General features: G+C 33.2%; 1 protein-coding gene across 1 annotated transcript in view; it reads left to right on the forward strand.

Moving 5' to 3' along the window:
• Positions 1-20,889, forward strand: part of LOC147079219 (ras-related and estrogen-regulated growth inhibitor-like protein A) — a 355,251-nt gene that overhangs the window by 277,667 nt on the left and 56,695 nt on the right. The gene's annotated exons all lie outside the window — the stretch shown is intronic.

A 20,889-nucleotide genomic window follows, 5' to 3' on the forward strand; every position in this document is an offset into this window, starting at 1 on the left:
TACTAAAAGAGAAAATAATAATTGTAGATGTTTCAGGCGTTAGCTGAAAACGTTCAATCTCGGGATCTTAATTTTTACGACAAAAATACTTGATAATACTCACTCACTACATTCTTAATTTCTTATTATTCTACTTGTTCCATCCCTTATCGGAGGCCGGCCAGCATTAATTCGATGTTCATTTTGTCGTCTGCTACCTGGAACAGTTCAGCGGAACTGCATTTGTACCAATCTGGAGATTAATTAAATCACGAAATGCAACGTCTTTCTTTACCGCGTGTAACTTTGATCATTCCTCGAATATCAATAAAGGCCAATTATTGCCTTACAATGAACAACATTGCTTACATAAGACACAATCGAATCCACAAATTACATACAAACCGTGTATTCATTTGTAATACAATTTTGGAAGCTCTGTTAACTTTCTACGTATAAACCTACTAAGATAGTTTTGTGTATGACTTCTTATACTATTACTATCTAGTACATAACTATCTCCGCCGGTAGCTCGTAACTTTGTGTCGTGATCATATTTTTTCGCGGGAAAAAATCTTAAGTTATCCACCCAACCGGTGCACGGCAATCTATTCCAGTGATCCTCTAATATCAAAAGATCTTTGTTTCATTAAATGTCTTATTATTATGCTATGTAAATCGGGAAATAAATATATTTTAACGCGATGTAATTGAACTGCATTTCACATTATGAAAAAGACCTTTAAAAATTATCTTTTAATCAAATTTACCCAACACGATGTTTTGTACATTGTAAATTCAGTTTGATGAACTCCGTCCGAATCAATTCGAGAAGACATTCAAAATAGGATAAGTACGATATGCGGTATTATAGTATTACTAGCATAGCTAGCTGCCTCGCTAGACTTTGCAGGTCGCTTTGCGCTCTAATCTAATTGAAATAAGTTTAGGATTTTAATAAAATGATGAAAAAATATCTAATCACCATAAAACCCATTTACTTCGTACACTAATTAGTTTGTGTAGTAGGTAGTTTTGATAGAGTCAAAGTTTTTTTCATATTGATTGATTTTTGCTCAATTTGACGCGATTCAAATGACAGGATAGTTTATTTTCGTATGTTTAGATTGTTGCAGTTCAAATAATACGTTTTGTTTATTCAATGGAAGAAAATTTCAATAGCAGTTGATTGAAAAAATGACTGAATGAAATAAAAACTATTTCTCGTAAAGATAATAACACTCCGAAGGGGTGGGGCTTTGCTTATAACTGTTGTTCTATTTTTAAATTAGTAAGGACCTACTTAATGTATTACTAAATAAGTTTCCATATGCTTAATTTATTAGTCAACAAATTATCTGGGTGAAGAAATGAAAATTTTATAATTTTTATCACGTAAAAAAAATGGGAAAAGTAGTAGGTACTTACTTATAGTACATAATTATGGCGTAAAATGGTCATAAAATTGACTATTATGTTTGCTATAAGTATGTCTTTACTTCGACGTGATAAAAGATAGAAAGCAAACAACATGCGTAATGATATTATATTATACAATAGTAAATAAGAAGAAACATTACATATTGCAATTTAATTATTATTAATAAATATAAACATTGAGTATTAATAGTTACTTACGATAGGTTATCGTAATTTTATATATAATTATTATTAATAAACAATATAAACATCATGAATTACTTACTTGTATTAAACTTCTCGTGAATTTCATTTAACTACCTAAATGTAAAATAATACAATAATTACTATATCAGGATAACCATATATTTTATATGGAACTATGTACCTAATACATAATAAACTTATAGTAGTAATTTCATATATTAAGTCTTAAAATATTTATTGATAGTATTATTAAAACTCTATTATTATTATTGTTATAGAAAACCCATATGACAATAATTTATAAATGTCACATAATTTTTCGATGATTTCTACGATTTCCACAAATTCTAACTTAAAATATACTGATACGTCAAATAAAGTTATACCTAATCGGTTCGCGAAAGAAAACAACTGACAATCAGTCTCCTATTTTAGTTTGATACATAAGTGCCAGTGCAGTGTTTTCAGATTATATTTTTGTAGTAATTAGTAAGGAAAATGTTTATTTCTTGTTACAACTGACACGTACGCCAATATTTCGATTTCAGATTTTAAAAGTTTTATAGAATAATAATTGTGATTTGTGATATATCGATTATATAGAAAGTTTTAAGCGACATTATAGTTAATTTTTGGTAGATGGACGGCAAGACATGAAAAAGTATGGTGACGAATAGAAAACGCGTTTTTAAAGTGATATTATCTGTGATTATGCCGAGTTTTAAAAAAATGTGCTGGATTCAATTTGAAGTAAGTTCGGAACTCTAAAAATTGAAGTAAAATCGTTTAAAAATCAACAGAACAGCATTTAAATAATAAATGTGTGCGTTTTCCAAAATGTCTTAGGATAATAATATAAGGAGATAGTTATGGTAATTAACTGTCCGCAAGTAAGTTTTTTGTAACTTTTCCATTCCTTTGAGGATGTCAACATTGGTTACTCAGACAGTCCAAGGCTTCATCTCTCCATAATATTTCCTTTGTTAGCATAATATATACTTCCATGACAATATTAGAAAATAGTTATGAAAATATAATAGTAAAACATAAACATAATATTATACTCTTATCTCTAAATGTAATTTTCCGAATACATTACATTATACACTCATTGTCGTATCCCCGTTAGTAGTTAATTTCCTCCCACCGTTTAAGATGTTTTCATATTTCGTTTAATATCATACAAGGAATATGAAGAAAAAAACTAGCCCGGTGGAAAACAATAGAGTGTAGTATCCTACGAGTAGGTAGCCGACTACCGCTGCATACCCGGTTGCCGCATTGATATTGAATATGTAGGCCTTTCCGTAACATAACTATTATTATGTTATGAAAAGGCAGTGTGTTATAAATTTTACTTATTCATTGTAGTCGGTTGGTTGGAGCTCGGTACGACGTGATTTCAGGAAATATTACCCGTTACGTGAAGGCATGTTCAAAGGGTTTTTTTTTTAATTCGTTGACTGTCGTAAACAATTACCGTAAAATTGCAGGATATTTCTACTTAATGTCTCAATGCATATTCACTTCATTATGTCTATATTTTCTTTTTTACAAATAAACGCTATTTACTTAAACTATTCTTTTAGAGTCATCATGGTCGGATGACACTATATTATGCATGACAGTGCAAATTATTATATCTATTGATATATTTGACATCATATAAAGTCATCTAGACTAGAGTCTAGACCAGGGATTTTCCAAATTGTGTGCGTAAGTGCGCACGAGCACTTTTGCATGCATGCATAAACTCTTTTGCCCATTTTACAATTATATATACATATATGATAATATATATATCTTTTAGAATTTTAAATCAATTAATAAAAATAATTGTAATTGAATTTTGGTGTTGGTTGATTGAATATATTAAAATTTAACGTCGATCTATAGTTGAACAACAGCAACATGAGGCAGCCCTCGTAGTCCAGTGCGTATGGTACTGGTCTTTCATCCTGGGGCTCCGGATTCAATCCCCGGTGAGGTCACAATATATTTATGTGATGTTCTCACAACCTGGGTATTTGTGATTGTAGATATTTCGGTCAATCTATGGTTCAAATAAAAAAAATTCAACTGTCATGTCGGTTTGCGAACATTAACCAAACATTTTGGAAACCCCAGCTTTTTATTACAATGTCAAGTACATTTTAATTGCTAAGTAACTATAAATTTATAAATCTTTATGGGTTTCTCATGGTTCATTTAGAAAACAGATTTTTCCTCGTGATGAATTTGGCCTTTCATTGATTCCTACTCACACTAAAACTGGTATAAGTGTTGTACTTATAAGAAGTCATTAGATACTGATAGTATGATTTTAGTGAGTCTATATTCGAATATATTATGTAACTATATGACAGTCTGCTAAATATATTGATATTATAAATAAGGGAAGACATTAATCATTCTATGTTAAACCAATAGCTCATGACCCAAATGAAAGGTTCAGAAGTAACATCACTAAAACACAAGGGCTTTTGAATAATAAATGAAAAAGGAATAGTTTCTTTTTTAAATAGCATATCAAATGAAATATCAAAAGTTTTCGTCGAAAAAATTAAGAAATAATAGCGATAGTTGTATCTTTTTTATATTCACTATTGAAGTGTTAAACCCTACTAAAATATGGTAAAACTAACATTATTCGCGCCTAAGTATCTTACTGCCCGAGTAATGGAATATAATATCCCAATACTTTACCTATGAATAACGTATGTGCATGATCCTTTAATATATTAATTTAGTATATAATCTATAATTAACTATTTCTTTTATTCAACGAATAATTCTCAAGATTTAAGAATATATCATTCTGATTATTGAACATATATTATTTTGAAAAACACTTTCTGAGAGATTATATTGTAACCAATAGAAAAAATCTTTTTTTGAAAAAAAGTATGTCACCCCGACGGGGAATCGAATCCCGTATCTTCCGGGTATACGCCCCATCCGTCGCATTTAACCAATATGCAACGGCGTGACATACTAATTGCGACAAATTTTAACTATTGGTCAATTTTAATACCTACTCATCAGCGTTCTTCCAAATCAAGCTACTTTGGCAATCGATTTTTGTTTCTTAAATCAAAGTAGGTAACTATTACAAACTTTTTAAAATGATATATATTTAATAATCAGAATGATATATTCTTAAATCTTGTGAATTATTCGTTGAATAAAATAAATAGTTACTTATAAATTATTAGCAAGTGCAAGTAGTTACATCTAAAAAATATTGGAGAAATTCCACGACGTCGGTTGGTAATCGAAGTAATAGTACTTTTTAGTAAAAGATTTTTTCTATTGGTTACAATATACTCTCTCAGAAAGTGTTTTTCAAAATTATATAGTATATAATCAGTGAGTACCAACTATATTCTCTGTCAGTTATATATTTACCATAGGTGAATATGCATGTTGCCTGTAGATCAGCGGTTTCCAACCTGGGAGGCGCGCCTCCCAGGGGAGGCGCGATCTATTGCCAGGGGAGGCGCCAAAATTTTTGAATAAATTATTTTTTATACCATAATATCTACAAATAAATAAAAGTTCATATCTTAACGTAACAGTAAAAATTCAGTGCATGAATGTTTATTTTAATATATAATAAATATATTTAAATCCTATTAAAAAAATATTTGGAGCGGAGAAATTTAAAAATGGCGCTTTTGCAAACGCTCTGTTTCGGTAATGCACAAAACGACCGCTGGTTGCATGAAAACAATAACCTCAAATTTAAATGTCACTCGTAGCTAAAGTGTCAACTGAAGCGTGTAGGCAGGGTGTGATATTTTTTTTTTAAATTGTTTTTGACGTGATTTCTTTAATATAATATAACAATAATACATGTCTCCACATTTAAATGATTTCTACGCCAGATATATTGAAGCAAACAAAAATCTATTTCCTGAGTTCTTGGTTAGTTTGCTAATGCATTTTTCATATAATTTTATTAATAGTAAAAAAAGTCGCCTGCGGCGCTGCTTTGTTTCAGGGCTATTAAATATTTTTAATATATGGGTGAAAGATCCTGGCCTGTAGGCCCTATTCACTATGTGGAGCTCATGATAGAATCCATTAATTTTTGTCAATGAACGATGATGAATTTGGTTGACTTCTTTTAAAATTGATTGTGGTAATAAACAAGCTCATTCGTCGCATGAAAAAAAAATTAATTAAAAAATGAATTTGATATAAGTAAGTAGTAAAAACTTGTGTGTTAAAAAAGTGTCTGTATTATTTAATGAAATAAAGGGGGGAGGCGCCAAGACTCGATTTTTTTTAAAGGGAGGCGTAGTAACATAAAGGTTGGAGACCACTGCTGTAGATGAAAAACGATACAACGTGAGTTACTAAAAACTATTCAAATTATTAATTAAATGCTATTGTAATTAATTAAAACTAATAATTAGTATGTCTTCTTCTTTCTGGAACTACAATACTATGTGAATTTTGGCGACTTCCAGCACCCACCCGGCCACATTCTGGGTTGCCCAACGCCACTTCCTTCAATACGTATGGTGTTAAAATTCTACTTTATTCCATTTATATACCTACATAGTTATATTAACGACAATGTCAGATTATTAAAACCATATAACACTGGTATTATGCAAGGTGCAGATTCACACTTTGTCTTATTTTAATAATATAGCATCACGCCTCCTAAAGAGCCTAAAGAATAGACATTATGCATAAAAGCTCTCCTTGCGCTTTCGATACTTACTCTGAGATTTTAAGCCCCAGAGCGAAATGCTATTTTTTAATGTTTTCCCTCACGCTTCGAGAATATTGTATCATTATTTATTTTCTTTTGTATGGAAGATGTAGAAGTCCAGCCTTGGAGCCTTGGAGATATAACAATGAAAGGCGACGCGGTGGGAGTTGTTTTGACGAATAAATTATTCAGTGATTTTACTGCTCCGGGATTCAACGCATTACATGCAATAGTATAATAGACACAATGGATTTTGTACCATAAAAATTTTTCATCTAAATATTATTCAACGTCAGCTATTTTATATTATTTTATTTGTCTCCAAAACGAACCACGGAGTTTTGCGGCGTGATGCGAGACCTTACGAAAATCGGTTGCTCTTCAATAACTTAACCCCATGTGCAATATCCAAATATGCACATTGATTATAAAATTTGAAAAATTTACCCATCCATTGCGAAAAACTTTTTCAAACGTTTTGTTCCCATGTCCACTCCCCGTCAGCCGCTCACCGATAAGATTGAGACTGTCCAAGAGGCATTCATAGCACGTTACTGACACAACTTACTTTGAATAGTTTTTTTTAACAACATATTATATACTCATCCACCATCTGTTAGGGTCCCTTTTTCACACTCATCTAACTTTTGCATGGATTATTTTCACTGGGTATCGTTTAATGTTCATGTGAATGCATTTATCGATAGATCATCGGTCTCGAATTATATACAAATACAGAATACATTGATATTGTATATAATATTCCTAATATATGGGTATTACTTACCCGGAAACTCACTCAATTTCTTGACACCAAAATCCCGAGGCATAAATCTTCCGGGATTTAGAAATCGGTTTACATATGTTTTTTGACAAAACATGATGTAAATTGAGTTCGTGATTGATATCCTTAAATACATGTATATAATAGTCAGAAATTATTTAAATACCTACAGATTTTGTTCCTAACATACTTATATCTTTCATAACCAATTCACCTTTAGAATTTATTCATAATATAAAGCCGTAACTCAGAAAACCAAAATGCTAAAAATGTATAGTCATCAAGCAGCTGTAATAATTGTGTTTTCCCAAAAGTTTTCTTTTTAGATATACGATACCTATATATACTGTAATTATATAATATAATTGAAAATGTAAGTAATGTAAATGTAATTATATCAATAATTTCATTACTGCGCGGACCATATGGATCTCCAGAGAGTGAGGACTATATCAACAGACTTTCTGATACAACAGAAAATAATTTAGACCAAAATAAGATCCACGCGACTACCTACATACAGTAATCGGAAAGTTGTCAGCTGTTTACTACAAATTCACGGCAAAAAAATCTTAATTCATTTCAATGTGACACGGCTGTGTGGTAACGCGAATAGGTAAGAACACAATCTAATATATAAAAATTAATATTTGTGTGTTTGTGTGTTTGTTTGTTCGTATTTAATGCGCAGCCATACCGTTCATCCGATTACAATAAAACTTTGTCAACTTATTGCTTGCACTTGCGCGAAGAGTATAAGCTATACTAATATATAAAAATGAATGTCTGTCTGTCTGTCCCGTATGGGTTCCTATACCATTCATCCGATTGCAATGAAATTTTGGTAAGTGGTTGCATGCACACCCATGAAGATTTCTGAATTAGAAAAATCATCATCTGCTTCTTCTTCTTCATTCTATTTTCTTTTATTCGTATGGTTCCTATACCATTCATCCGATTGCAATGAAATTTTGGTAAGTGGTTGTATGCACACCCATGAAGGTTTCTGAATGAGAAAAATCATCATTTTCTTCTTCTTCTTCATTCTATCTTCTTTTATTCGTATGGTCTTTATACCATTCATCCGATTGCGATGAAACCTTCGTCAGTTGTTGTGGTAACACCCGCAAAGGTTTTTGAATTATTACAACCATTTTCTTCTTATTATTATTCTTCTATTCTATATTCTTCTATTCGTATGCGTTCCTATTCCATTCATCCGATTGCAATAAAATTTTCGTCAGTAATTGTGCCAACACCCGCGAAGGTTTCTGAATTAGTACAACCATCTTCTTCTTCTTCTATTCGTATGCGTTCCTATACCATTCATCCGATTGCAATAAAACTTTGGTGAGTTGTCGTGCGCACGCCTGCGAAGGTTTCTGAATTAGTTCAACCATCATCTTCTTCTTCTATTCGAATGCGTACCTACACCATTCATCCGATTGCAATGAAACTTTGGTGAGTTGTCGTGCGCATTCCCACGAAGATTTCTGAATTAGAAAATCATCTTCTTCTTCTATTCGTATGCGTTCCTATACCATTCATCCGATTGCAATGAAATTTTGATCAAGTGTTGTGCCCTTGCCCGCAAAGGTTTCTGAATTCGTACAATCATCTTTTTCTTCTTCTATTTCTATGCGTTCTTATGCCATTCATCCGATTGTGATGATGGCGTATTTCAAAAAAACACTACCTTATTCTTAGGTCAATAATTATTATAAAGCAGTCATTATTCATAAGATGTTTATCACACTTGAATGGTCAAAGACATAGCTTATAATAAGTATCTTTAGAATCATCTTCAAATGTGTTAATATTGCCGATTTTTTGAATAATAAAATGTCTAATTCTTGTCAAATTTGGGATCACAGAGATTATCAATATAATTTTTTATCGTGAATATTTTACAAAAATTATCTCGTAATAAATTATGCTAATGGTTTTATAAATGCGTTTAAAAATTAATAAATGTAAAAAATCTTAACACCACTGCACAGTTATGTACCGAAATATGACTATATTCTAAAACATTAGAGCGAGAGGTTTAAAAGAATACTATTTTATGTAATAAAAATACTTTATGCAGTCATTAAATGTTTAAAATAACTATAAAGGATAATAAGGCTTCAAAATTATATAAATAGATTATCTACAACGTTTAAGGAGTGTCCAGGATCATGGTTTGAAAATACAATAAAAACTCAATTTTGACCTTCGACGAGCATGTTCCCCCTTAATGAATTCATAATAATTCACCTACGTATATTTATGATAACAACTTACTTCTGATAATAAATCACTGCATTATAGTTATAATAATATTTTTCCATTTTCTGGTGTGTATAAGAATAAAGATAAGTAATACCTAATATACATCTTTAATATATTACATAAAAAATAGTTACACCCATGGCCATTGGCCAATGATTATGATCGTCTATTGAAATTAAAACATCGAGCTTTAACAAAGAGAACATTAAGTAAGCTTTCTGTTAACCAAACCAAACTCAATCATTACGATACTAAAGACCGTGAAAGTTTTCCTATGGACACAAATACAATGTTATACAATACTACTTATTAACCCTCTCGATCCGCAACTTTATTCTATATGTGGGTTACAATTAATATTAAGTAATACCTATGTAGTGTATACCGTGGCATTATTGGTTGTCTTTTTTTAAACAATTTTATTATTAATATGATTTTGTTGATGGTATTTTGTGATTCCGGTGTTGAAAGGATTGGCCGGCTGTTGGTCTGCCGTTTCCAGGGGACGCCCGATTGCGGTGAGTATGTTTTTGGTTAGGTACAGTGGCAATCTTCGTGGAGGCTCTTTTCATGTCCACGTCATGACCAGCCAATACCATCGAGTACAAGGCAGTTTATTTACGCGGATGATACGGCCGTAGCAGCTCAAGGCAAGACTTTCGAAGATGTTGAAAATGAACTATCCGTCACGCTGGAGAAACTCTCAATGTACAACGAGAGCAACCACCTCAAACCGAACCCACGGAAAACACAAGTATGTGCATTTCATCTTCGGAACAAAGAGGCCAAAAGAGAACTACGTGTTACGTGGAGAGGCGATAAACTCGACCACTGCCCAACACCGAGATACCTGGGTGTAGGTACTCCTGGACCGCACACTGACGTTCAAGCAACACTGCATTACTACAAAACTCAAAGTGTGCGCGAGGAACAATATTATAAAGAAACTAACCGGGTCATCTTGGGGAGCGCAACCACATACCCTGCACACGTCTGCCTTAAGCCTATGCTTTTCAGCCGCAGAATATGCGGCACCAGTATGGAGCGCATCTGTGCATGCCAAACATGTGGATGTATCAATCAACGAGACAGGTCGCATCATATCGGGATGCCTGCGACCGACCCTCGTTGATAAAATATACCCCATCATAGGCATAGCTCCTCCCGATATACGAAGAGAAGTAGCAGCGAATGTCGAAAGAAGGAAGCAGACGCATGATCCCAGACACCCACTCCATGGACATCAAGCAGAGACCTCAAGGCTCAAGTCTAGAAAAAGCTTCCTTAAAAGGACAACGGAAGTGGATTGCCTCCCAGAAGAGAGTCGTATCCAGAAATGGAAAGAAAGACTCTGCAATCCTTAGATAGAGCCAACAGAGGAACCCTCGCCGGGACACGAACTTCCCTTCGATGTCTGGAAGGCACTGAACAGACTAAGAGTCGGTGTCACAAGGTGCAAGACAAACCTCAAGAAGTGAGGTGTCTTAACCGGCAAGGATGTCTCATGCGAGTGTGGGGAGGTGCAGGATGCGAAGCATATGTTGGTTTGCCCTCGAATTGGGATTGAGTGTGTTGAGAAAGACCTGTTGAAGGCCAATGACAGAGCGGTCTCCGCTGCAACGTTTTGTAAAGGAGCGGTGTGATCGCGGACACGATAAGTAAGTATTAATATGATCAGAGTGTAAATTTTATTTTACTTCTAAGACTATATTAAATAAAAAATGTATATTTTATTAATTTAAATTGACCTCATGATTGTACATATAAGTAACATAAAAATATAGTTGAAATAAAGGATACTGAAGCAAATGACTAAATTACCTACGATTCATTTATCATTGATTATGTTGTAGCGATGTTCACAATTTTTCACTACCTAAAAAAGTATTTTTTGTTAAGAATCATCATATAATTTAGATTAAAGAGCACGTCAAATCGCAATTTTTTTTTTTGTTACCAACCCAACCTTACTATAAACGTTTTGGAATCGCCATAAATAATTGGTATAACACAAAAAATACATAGCATTTTTACTGAACAATTATCTCTATTTGAGCCAACACCCAATAGCTCCCATGAAGCATTTAGTTTCAAAGTTATGTCGCTGGCTTTCATCCACCAGGTTCAAAATGTCCCAAAGATGAACGGATAATTAGTTTTAATTAAAAAAAATACTATCAAAACATACCTAGCTCTCTATAATAATTATACTGAGAAGAAGAAGAATATTATAAGCTCTGAATATCTCAATTTTCCAATATTTTTGAAACCTGTGATACTCTTTTGACTGTTGACTCTGTGACCTGGGTCTTTTGATATCATGGGTCAACATGGACTTATATTTAGCTGTGGTAAAAAATATGACGGAGTTAGGAATCAACTTTATAGGGGGACTTCAGGCAACCGTTTAGTATTATTTAACAAGAGGCATGTCCTAATTTATATGTGCTGGCATAAAGTTCCTAATAAATAACAATAATTTAGATTATTCGTACATCCTTCAAAGGGCCAAATTACCTATCTTAATTTTTACAGATTGTTTATCAGTTGATAAATATTTTTGTTGCCACATTTTTTAGCGGACATCAAAAATAGCTAACGAGTGATAAAACAATATGCAGAATTTAATATAATGTATTATAAAATGAAATTCTACCCAGTAAATGCTGACTTAAATAATGTCATCATAACTATTATTTATCGGCATCGAAGGGGTATAAATCCAGTACCGCCTTTCCCGAACGAGATCATATCAGATGCTGCGTTACAATATATCGATCGTGATGATCGCTAATGATCCGACTCATTAATATCATTTGTGCCCGTGACGTGTCTATCGCATGCCCTCGCTTCACTTTCTTCCGTATCGTGTCTTGAGATCTGGGCAGCATCAGCGCGGTGCTTCGCTACGAGGAATGAGGATGCGCCGTGGGTCGTGTATTCATAATGCGACCACCTGTTACGATGCGAACATAATAGTCAAACTGTTATGTATGTATTTATTCTGCCCTCATAAAATTGATAGCATGGTCGACTTATTGTTGGATGGTTGTTTATTTTATATAATTTTATAATACTGCTTATCAAAAATACCAAACATACAATTTCAAAATTCTTTGTAAAAACCTATACAATGGAAGATCTCGAAAATTACTAATCAATTGTAAAGTTTAATAGAAAGCTTGCCGAAAATATTTCACCATTTGTGAATACAATTAAAGGCATAATGCACGTATTGACAAAAGAATAATAATTGTACAAATTGTTATACCCACGGAATCTGCTTCAATTTCAAATGAAAACGTTTACAATAATACCCTTTTATGGCATTAATGTATTTTATATTATCATGACATGTTGAATTTCATGATGAGAAATGACAGCGCATTTTTATGACATTTGCATCTTTTCTACAGTCTACAGAATTTTCATAACTAGCTCCCAAAGATACCCCAAACGCTTTATTTTCGACCGTTATACGGTATCTGGGCCCTTAATGGAATGTCCAACCGACTTATTCTCTATAAATTGGCCTTTCTTTTTTCGCTCCATACTGATTGATATCTCACTATTACATTGCATCTTTATTAATTTCGAATTTACAATAATTCAAATACATATACATCTACATAATTTAATAACAACTAAAACTGATTTCGTTTATGTCCAAATCATTATTACCGTAAACCTAAGAAAAATGCTAATAGTTTAGATTGACCACATTAAAGAGCTTACACAACTTACTTAAGCTTTACATCTATATCTTAATTATCAATTTTGCACCGATTATAAATTGGCCAAAGGCGACAGGTATGATAACTACTTCGTAATATAATATGGAATCTGATAAATTAAAAATATTATTGTTTTTAATATAAATATCATTTTATATTTCGAATAAATTGACAATAATTGTCACCTGGAGGTGTCTGGGGGCGGCAAAGGCAATTACACTACATCGAATTATGTAAGCCTGGGGTATAGAGTAAAACTATTATATGAATTTCTGTAATCAATTATAATATGTGTACGTAATTAGGTTCAAAGATTGAGAGCATTTAGCGTTAGAAGGACATGACTTTCACCCGCGATCTTTATCCGATCTTGATCTTAGCGTCGTAGACACAGATCACATCCGAGATAACAAAATCATGACCAAATTATGTCCGACATTCGGCTTACATGACTCCGCCTGACTGATTGTGTTTGTCCGTTTGTATCTACAACGTTAAGACGGGTTTACTCGTATGCAATATCTGCAACAACAAAATAAACAATAAAAATTCATAATGCTAAGTAATACATGTTATTGATCTGACAAAGCCTCACTGTTTTTACCAATCTATAAATCTATTATAAATATTCAAAATATGAACATCCTTACCTTCAGTAAGTATAATAATAATAATATATATTACCACATTAAATTATGACAACAATAAGGCTACAATTAGGTAGAGGCGGAATAAATAAATATACTCCAGAAAATAATATCACAAAAAAACCTCGCAGAACTAGTTCAATCACAGACGCATCTGCACTCTGCAGGACATCAATCCAAGCAACAGTCTCCGGTTCGGTTTGGTCTCATAGTCTATGACTGAAACTCTTCCAGGTAAAGCTTATATGTTGCAGGACTCCACCATATGCTCCGTGGTTTGAATCTCACCCCATTCGCAATATGAAAACTCTTTCGAGTTTCACTTATATATTATATAAACACATAATATTATGAAATGTAGGTACATACCGGATCCAACAGTGTATTTAATAATATTATTATCAATAAGGCGATCATACAACATATTACACGAAATATTTAAACATGTGTAAACAGTTCTTAGGAGCTGAACTTGTTTGTTGTCCGTGACTTCCGATGTGATCGATGATGATGAGTCCGCGATGGTGACGTCACGCGTGATGTCTGCTCAGTTAGATCACGACGCACGCTAGTCTATTTTGCTTTTGTTGTACACACGATTGCGTCAACCATTTTGATATCGATATCTCAAATTTAATCTGTCAGACAATTTCGCCTGACGGTGAAAGACATTCATTGGCATGCCCCATAGCTACAAAATAAAGCGATTAATTTGTGATTTGTGTCGTATTTACTTGTTTCTTCAAAATCAGTGTTAATACTTTGGACGCGGACGACGCACACGGCGCGTAATGACCAGGCGGCCGATCGATGTAATTAACGTGCATTTTAAAGGAGGCAATTAAAATCTCATTATAGATTCAGCAGCGAATGCGTTAATTATTATTTCATTCACTATTATATTATTATAGCGACAGGGTGTAAAAACAACATAGAAATACTTGCATAAACAAAATTTTATTTTCAGAAATATTAAGCAATATACAGGCAGAGGTTAGAGTGATTTTAATACATCATTTTTACTATTATTATTATTAGGTATTATTGAATTTCAACAAAATTTCAAAAAATTTCAAAAAAATAAACAGGTGAACAGAACTTTCAGACATCCTCCGTCGCTTCACAAGCTAGGTACGCTCGGCCATCCACTTAGTAAAAGACGTAATGACCAGTGGGGAAGAAAGGCTGTAGAATGGAGACCTCAAATCGGCCATCAGTATTTTTGATCCCTTGATGAATTGAAAGACCCCTTGTTAGACAGACGGATATATAGAATGTAACATTCTCAAATCGTGTCTTATTCGTCGAATAAAAGAAATGGTTTATTAAATTATTAACTAAAGTCTAAATACATTAAAAAAAAAACTAAATAATGGAGTGATCCGAGATATTGGTTAGTAATTGAGGAATTAATTGAAACCTAGCTTAATTTAATATACAAAAACCGATAGCCCACATCGTAACGTAATTTGATAAGCATTTAATGTAAGAACTACTAGTTAAAATTGTCGTAATTAAGTAGTAGGCAGTAGTTTAATTGGAAAGCACATTGGCGCGAATCCAGGGGTTACAGATATAAGTCCCGTCTGGTGTCGTATTTTTTCTAAAAAAGATTTTTTTGTTTAAATGCATGGCATGTTTTAAAATTATGTTTGTTGAAGATATTTTTTTAATTGTTAATAATCATGCCCTTGCTTTTTCGCATAAGATAATTGTTAGTAATTTTGAACAATCACAAGCATCCAGGCTTTGAGACAGTCACATAAAAAAACATTGTGTCCTCACCGGGTCGAACCCAGAGCTCCCGGATGGAAGGCCAGCGCCTTACGCACTGGACCACGATAGCCGCCATGTTAAACATATTATAATTATTGCAGTCAATCTAAATGTATAATGGATTGCTCGAAGAAGCCCTTTAGAAATCCTTCACATATATTTATATAATATTATGTAAATACAATATCAGAATAAAATATCAAGATAAGAGCCGTTGCTGATTATTAATTGTACGGCCAATCTGATATTTAGGTTAATTTTCTGCTAGTGGATTAACCGATATTTTTATCAGTTTAATAAAACAACAGAGTCAAAAAAATGTGTTTAACTCAACAGACTCCCTCTATAATTTATAAAGGTGCCTATAAAATATGATACTCGAACTTGGAGCATTGATAATGATCGAACTTTGCATATTTGCGTGTGTGATGTATGTGTCCGTATTAACTATGAGTAATCAATCAATCAGTAGCATCATCCAGTTCTGTTTTCCCACAGTGTAAAATAATAATCTGTCATTTACGATGCCAATTGCGAGGACGACGTTTTATAAATTCGATGGAGCTCAGTGTTTTTCCTGCATATAAATATAATTTTATCATTTATTTCACATCGTTTTTTATAGTTTATATATTGTATTATCTCATTGTGCATTATGTATATTATATCAAACATACATATTTTTGAAAAAAAGTAAGACACCCGGCAGGAATCGAACCTGCATCTCTTGGGTTGATTTGGAAGAGCGCTGATGAGCAGTTATTATAAAGGCCAATAGTTAAAATTTGTCGTTATTAGTATGTCACCTTGTAGCATAGTGGACAATGCGCACGGGGCGTAAACCCAAGAGATGCAGGTTCGATTCCTGCCGGTTGTCTAACTTTTTTTTTCAAAAAAAAAATTTCTATTGGTTATAATATATTTTCTCAGAAGTGTTTTTCAAAATTATGTATGTTTAATAATTAGAATGGTACAATCTTAAATCTTGTGAATTATTCGTTGAATAAAAGAATAGTTAATTATATTAGTTAGTTTTTTTTAATGTCGTTCATGTCTCTCTGTACATTGTATATATTATAATATTATATTATATAGTCTTGTGTATACTACTAACGATATCATGTGCCTATTCTACAGATTATTAGCATAATAAAATACGATGGCATTTCCATCTATGCGCCATGGTGTAATCCGCTTACCGCACGATCGTATACAGTCTAGGCCAGTCCGTGGACGTGGTCCAGGAACCAGGAAGAAATAGTAGTCTCCTGACTCCTGACCCGCCTCTCTGGCCAGCACGAGCCGTGCATTGTTCTGCGGCCCTTCGTCGTGATTTCCGCTCGACTCGCACGAGCACACACGACCGAGAAATCTTCAAAAACCATTTTCTTAAACACTAAAATACTTATGTAGTAGAAATCTACTTTAATCATCACTTATATAAAATAAATATCGCGTTGTCTGTGTCGTTATTGGCCATGCCTCCAATATATACCTAGTCCGAATTGTTGATTAATTATACGCGAATGCCGAAATTCCGGTGAAGTAGAAAATATATCGCGCTTTTATTAGGTACCTAATATAGAGTAGTATTCAGTGGTTGTCGTTTTTCTTCCGACCATGTCCGATCCTAATACGATCACACGGGCCTCCACAGAGTAGAGGTTTGTATTAACAGATTTTGTTTTTTTAGAGAAATGGATGTCAGCCACTTGCTCAACATATTAGGTCCATCCCTGACTCACACACAAATTGAAAAACAATATGTCTACTTGCCAGACCCAGGATTCGAACCTGATACCCACGGCGTGATAGTCCAACGGCCACCGTGGGGGTTGTCGTTTAGCCACATAAAAATAACATGAACGAAATAACTGTTACAATTTCATCAGACGACAATAAATTAAATTAAATGAAATGTTTATACCTATTACTGATAATGGATTTGAATTATAATATAGCACATACAATATGTATAAATGTGATACAGCCTATCACTTAACTAGACTAAAATAGGCTTTTATTTCCACTTCTAAGACACCTTTCTAGGTAGGCGAGTGTCTTCAAGCTTAGTCAAATTTCACATGCGTGGAAATTTACATTAATTCCAATGGGAAGAATCATGATTATTCAAATCGACTAAGCAATTGATTGTGATATTTTCAATGTGAAAATACACGTTTTTACTTCATAATATATGCAAAATATTATCGTAATTCCACGATCGTTACCCCACTTTCCGGTCAATTTACCAACTAACTGGTCGATGGGTTTACGATGAGAAATCGGTATAATATTGAGAATATGTATTCAAAATGCATATACATGTACCTACGGCATACTGCCTATTAACTCATTGTTTTACGATCTCGATAAACATGTCGATTAACATTGGCTTATATCATATCTTAAAGTTAAACGGATAGATAACCAAGTAACTCTGTTCAAATATTATGATGGCAACTAACACAAATAAGAGATACTGCGACTTATTTTAGTGCAGCTTAAAGTTTGCAAGTCATTTGATACAAACATTTGGTTTACTGTACAATTTAAACTATTCTTTTTCAAGCTCGTCTATCAATGTGTCACACTTACTCACTTAACGTTTTAAAAGAAACATTCAAACTGTATGCGAGTATACCATGGGACAACGAACGAGAGGCGCCTACTAATCGTCCTAACATGCTGTAGTTGTGAATGGCGTCCACTAGAGTGCCTAGGATTCCTAGTTTCACTTATGTTATTATTCCTTCAGTCGAGCGTAGATAAAAAGAAACCTTCTTTCTCGCTGTATAACGCCATAAATATTACTACAAGTCAAATAAACAATACCCCCTCGTGAAAACCTGAGTAATCAGTTCATCAATAAGAATTTAATATGATTTGAAGTAAGCACATAATATGGTTTTTAATCGCTTTAATTTAAGTTTTTTTAACGCATTCGCTGCTGACTATATAATGAGATTTTAATTGCCCCCTTTAAAATGCACGTTAATTACATCGATCGGCCGCCTGGTCATTACGCGCCGTGTGCGTCTTCTGCGTCCAAAGTATTAATACTTTGGACGCGGAAGACGCACTTAATCAATTATGAATATGATTTGGTCTGTACAAAATTACGAGCTCCAGAATAAAAAGTGAAGAAAATGGTATTATATAAATAGATTTTCAATGTCTAGCATAATTTAAATTGCTTATGTACGATATCTAAGTTGTAGATTATATCTTTAGAAAAAGCTTACCTAATATTTCTAAAAACTAACTAAACTTATGAAAAATGGAGTTGATTAGGAAATCGCTTGATGGCCGTGGCAGTGAGTATTTTTTATGTAAGACTTTATTTGCATTACATCTGCATACGTCTTTAACAAGATTAATATACTTATTATGAAAGTTTTTATTGAAAGTTTTGTTTTATTTAAAGTCGATGAAATATTTTCAGTCTGCTCTCAGACGTCAGTCAATTTATAAATAGGGTATACTAAATCTCACATTATATACTTACATATAACATTATAAATTATTTATAATAATAAGTGTATGCACCACAAATAACTAAAAACTATACCCACAATAATAGGTCACTATTGCGGGAACAGCACAAGGGCAGGATGATTAATTGATTTATATTTCCAAAAAAATCGTAATATTAATTAATTATTAAGTTACATTTTCAATGTTTGAATGTAAACCACGTGACAGTAAACAATTAAGTTATTGAATTAAAACTTATCAACTTATTATACTTGCACAATTATTATTCTTTATATTTTATTGTAGGTAGGCATGAGTCTTGTAGGTTATCTTGCAATGAACAACAGAGTGCTATGAGCTGTGATTGTATTTACACCGAAACCACGCGAAACATAAAATTCAAAATCATGCAAAACGTTTTGGTCAAGTTAACAGACGTTGTACGAGGAAATCAGTAGTTGTAAGATTTTCCAAATGCTATCGATCAAATACCTTCCACCGATATTATAATGTAATATTGTAATACATAGCAAACACTTCACTGATTATTATCAGTTTGCGTTCGACATTTTTTATGAGTAGGTGGGTACCTACCTATTTCTATAAGAGTGTAACTGTTTATTTTCTTTGATTTAGAGTATGACTGTACCTATTATACGTGGCAATAGAAAGCTGTGAAGTGATTTTTAATTATTTATTAATTAATCGATAAAATATTTCTTGTATTTTGTAATATTATGTCGATACACATTACAAATGAATGATGTCAATACATCATCACCATCATTAATCTGAGTCTATCCACTACTGGGTGAAAGCTTCTCCATGCTGATTCCAATCTCGGACTAGTGAGCTGCGTTGCCACGTAACTAACGCAGTACTTAACTAGTTCATCGATCTAGGAGCCTCTATGTCTAACGTTCGGGCATTTTCTACTTTTTGGCTACCACAGGATGATTAAATGTGTCGTGTCCCTTATTTGAGCTATGTGCCCATGAAATTTTTATCTCAGGGGTTTGGCTATATTATCTCTATTACATTGCGTACCTACCCTTATTTGTACGCTTGTCCAATCTTTCCATTTTTTATCTTTCGCGTTTTACCCAGAGTCTACCTCTTCATACCACGCCATCTTACTCTACGTTTCTGGATCTGTCTCTCTCTCTAAAGGTCCATGTATTGCACGAAGAAATGGCACGTCATTGCATTTAAATCATTTACTGCTAACACCGCAACTGGCGCGTTTGGAGCAGTTGGCCATTAGATGTAATTAACGTGTTATTTAAATATGGTAATTAAAAGGTGAGCAGTGATTGTTTTATTAAGTTTACTTCATCTGTTTATAGTTTTAAATAGTTGTTATATTACACCTATTCGAGCAAGCAAGATGAGGATCTCTTATAAAATAATATATATGAATCATTACAATTATTGTTTAGTATGCCCGTTACGTAACCCTCACGACGACGCCTACCCCAGTAGTAATTTATTTGTAATTAGTCCTAACTATTAATTCGCCATCAAAATAAGTACAGGGGCAATTTTTAAACAAAACACGGGAGTCCACTTACTACGTACTATAATTTCTCTCGAAACTTTAATGTTTTCTCATAATAATTTACGTTATATTATAAATAAGCAAATAAATTGCAGTTTTCATGGTTCACGTTCACATTCTGTGATATTGCATGGCGAATATTGCATGAAATATGACGATGCTGTGGAAACAAATCGACGGTAATTTATCATATATAAAAGATATGGACCGTTTTAAGAGATTCTATTGTAATCAATTAATAATAGTGGCTGTTGGGACTTTCTCTCAAAACAAATATCAATATCATTTATTTACAAACACGGACTTGC

This window comes from Rhyacophila brunnea, unplaced genomic scaffold (assembly GCF_057557595.1).
Source record: "Rhyacophila brunnea isolate RB1 unplaced genomic scaffold, BYU_Rbru_1.0 scaffold_10, whole genome shotgun sequence".
NCBI lineage: Eukaryota > Metazoa > Arthropoda > Insecta > Trichoptera > Rhyacophilidae > Rhyacophila > Rhyacophila brunnea.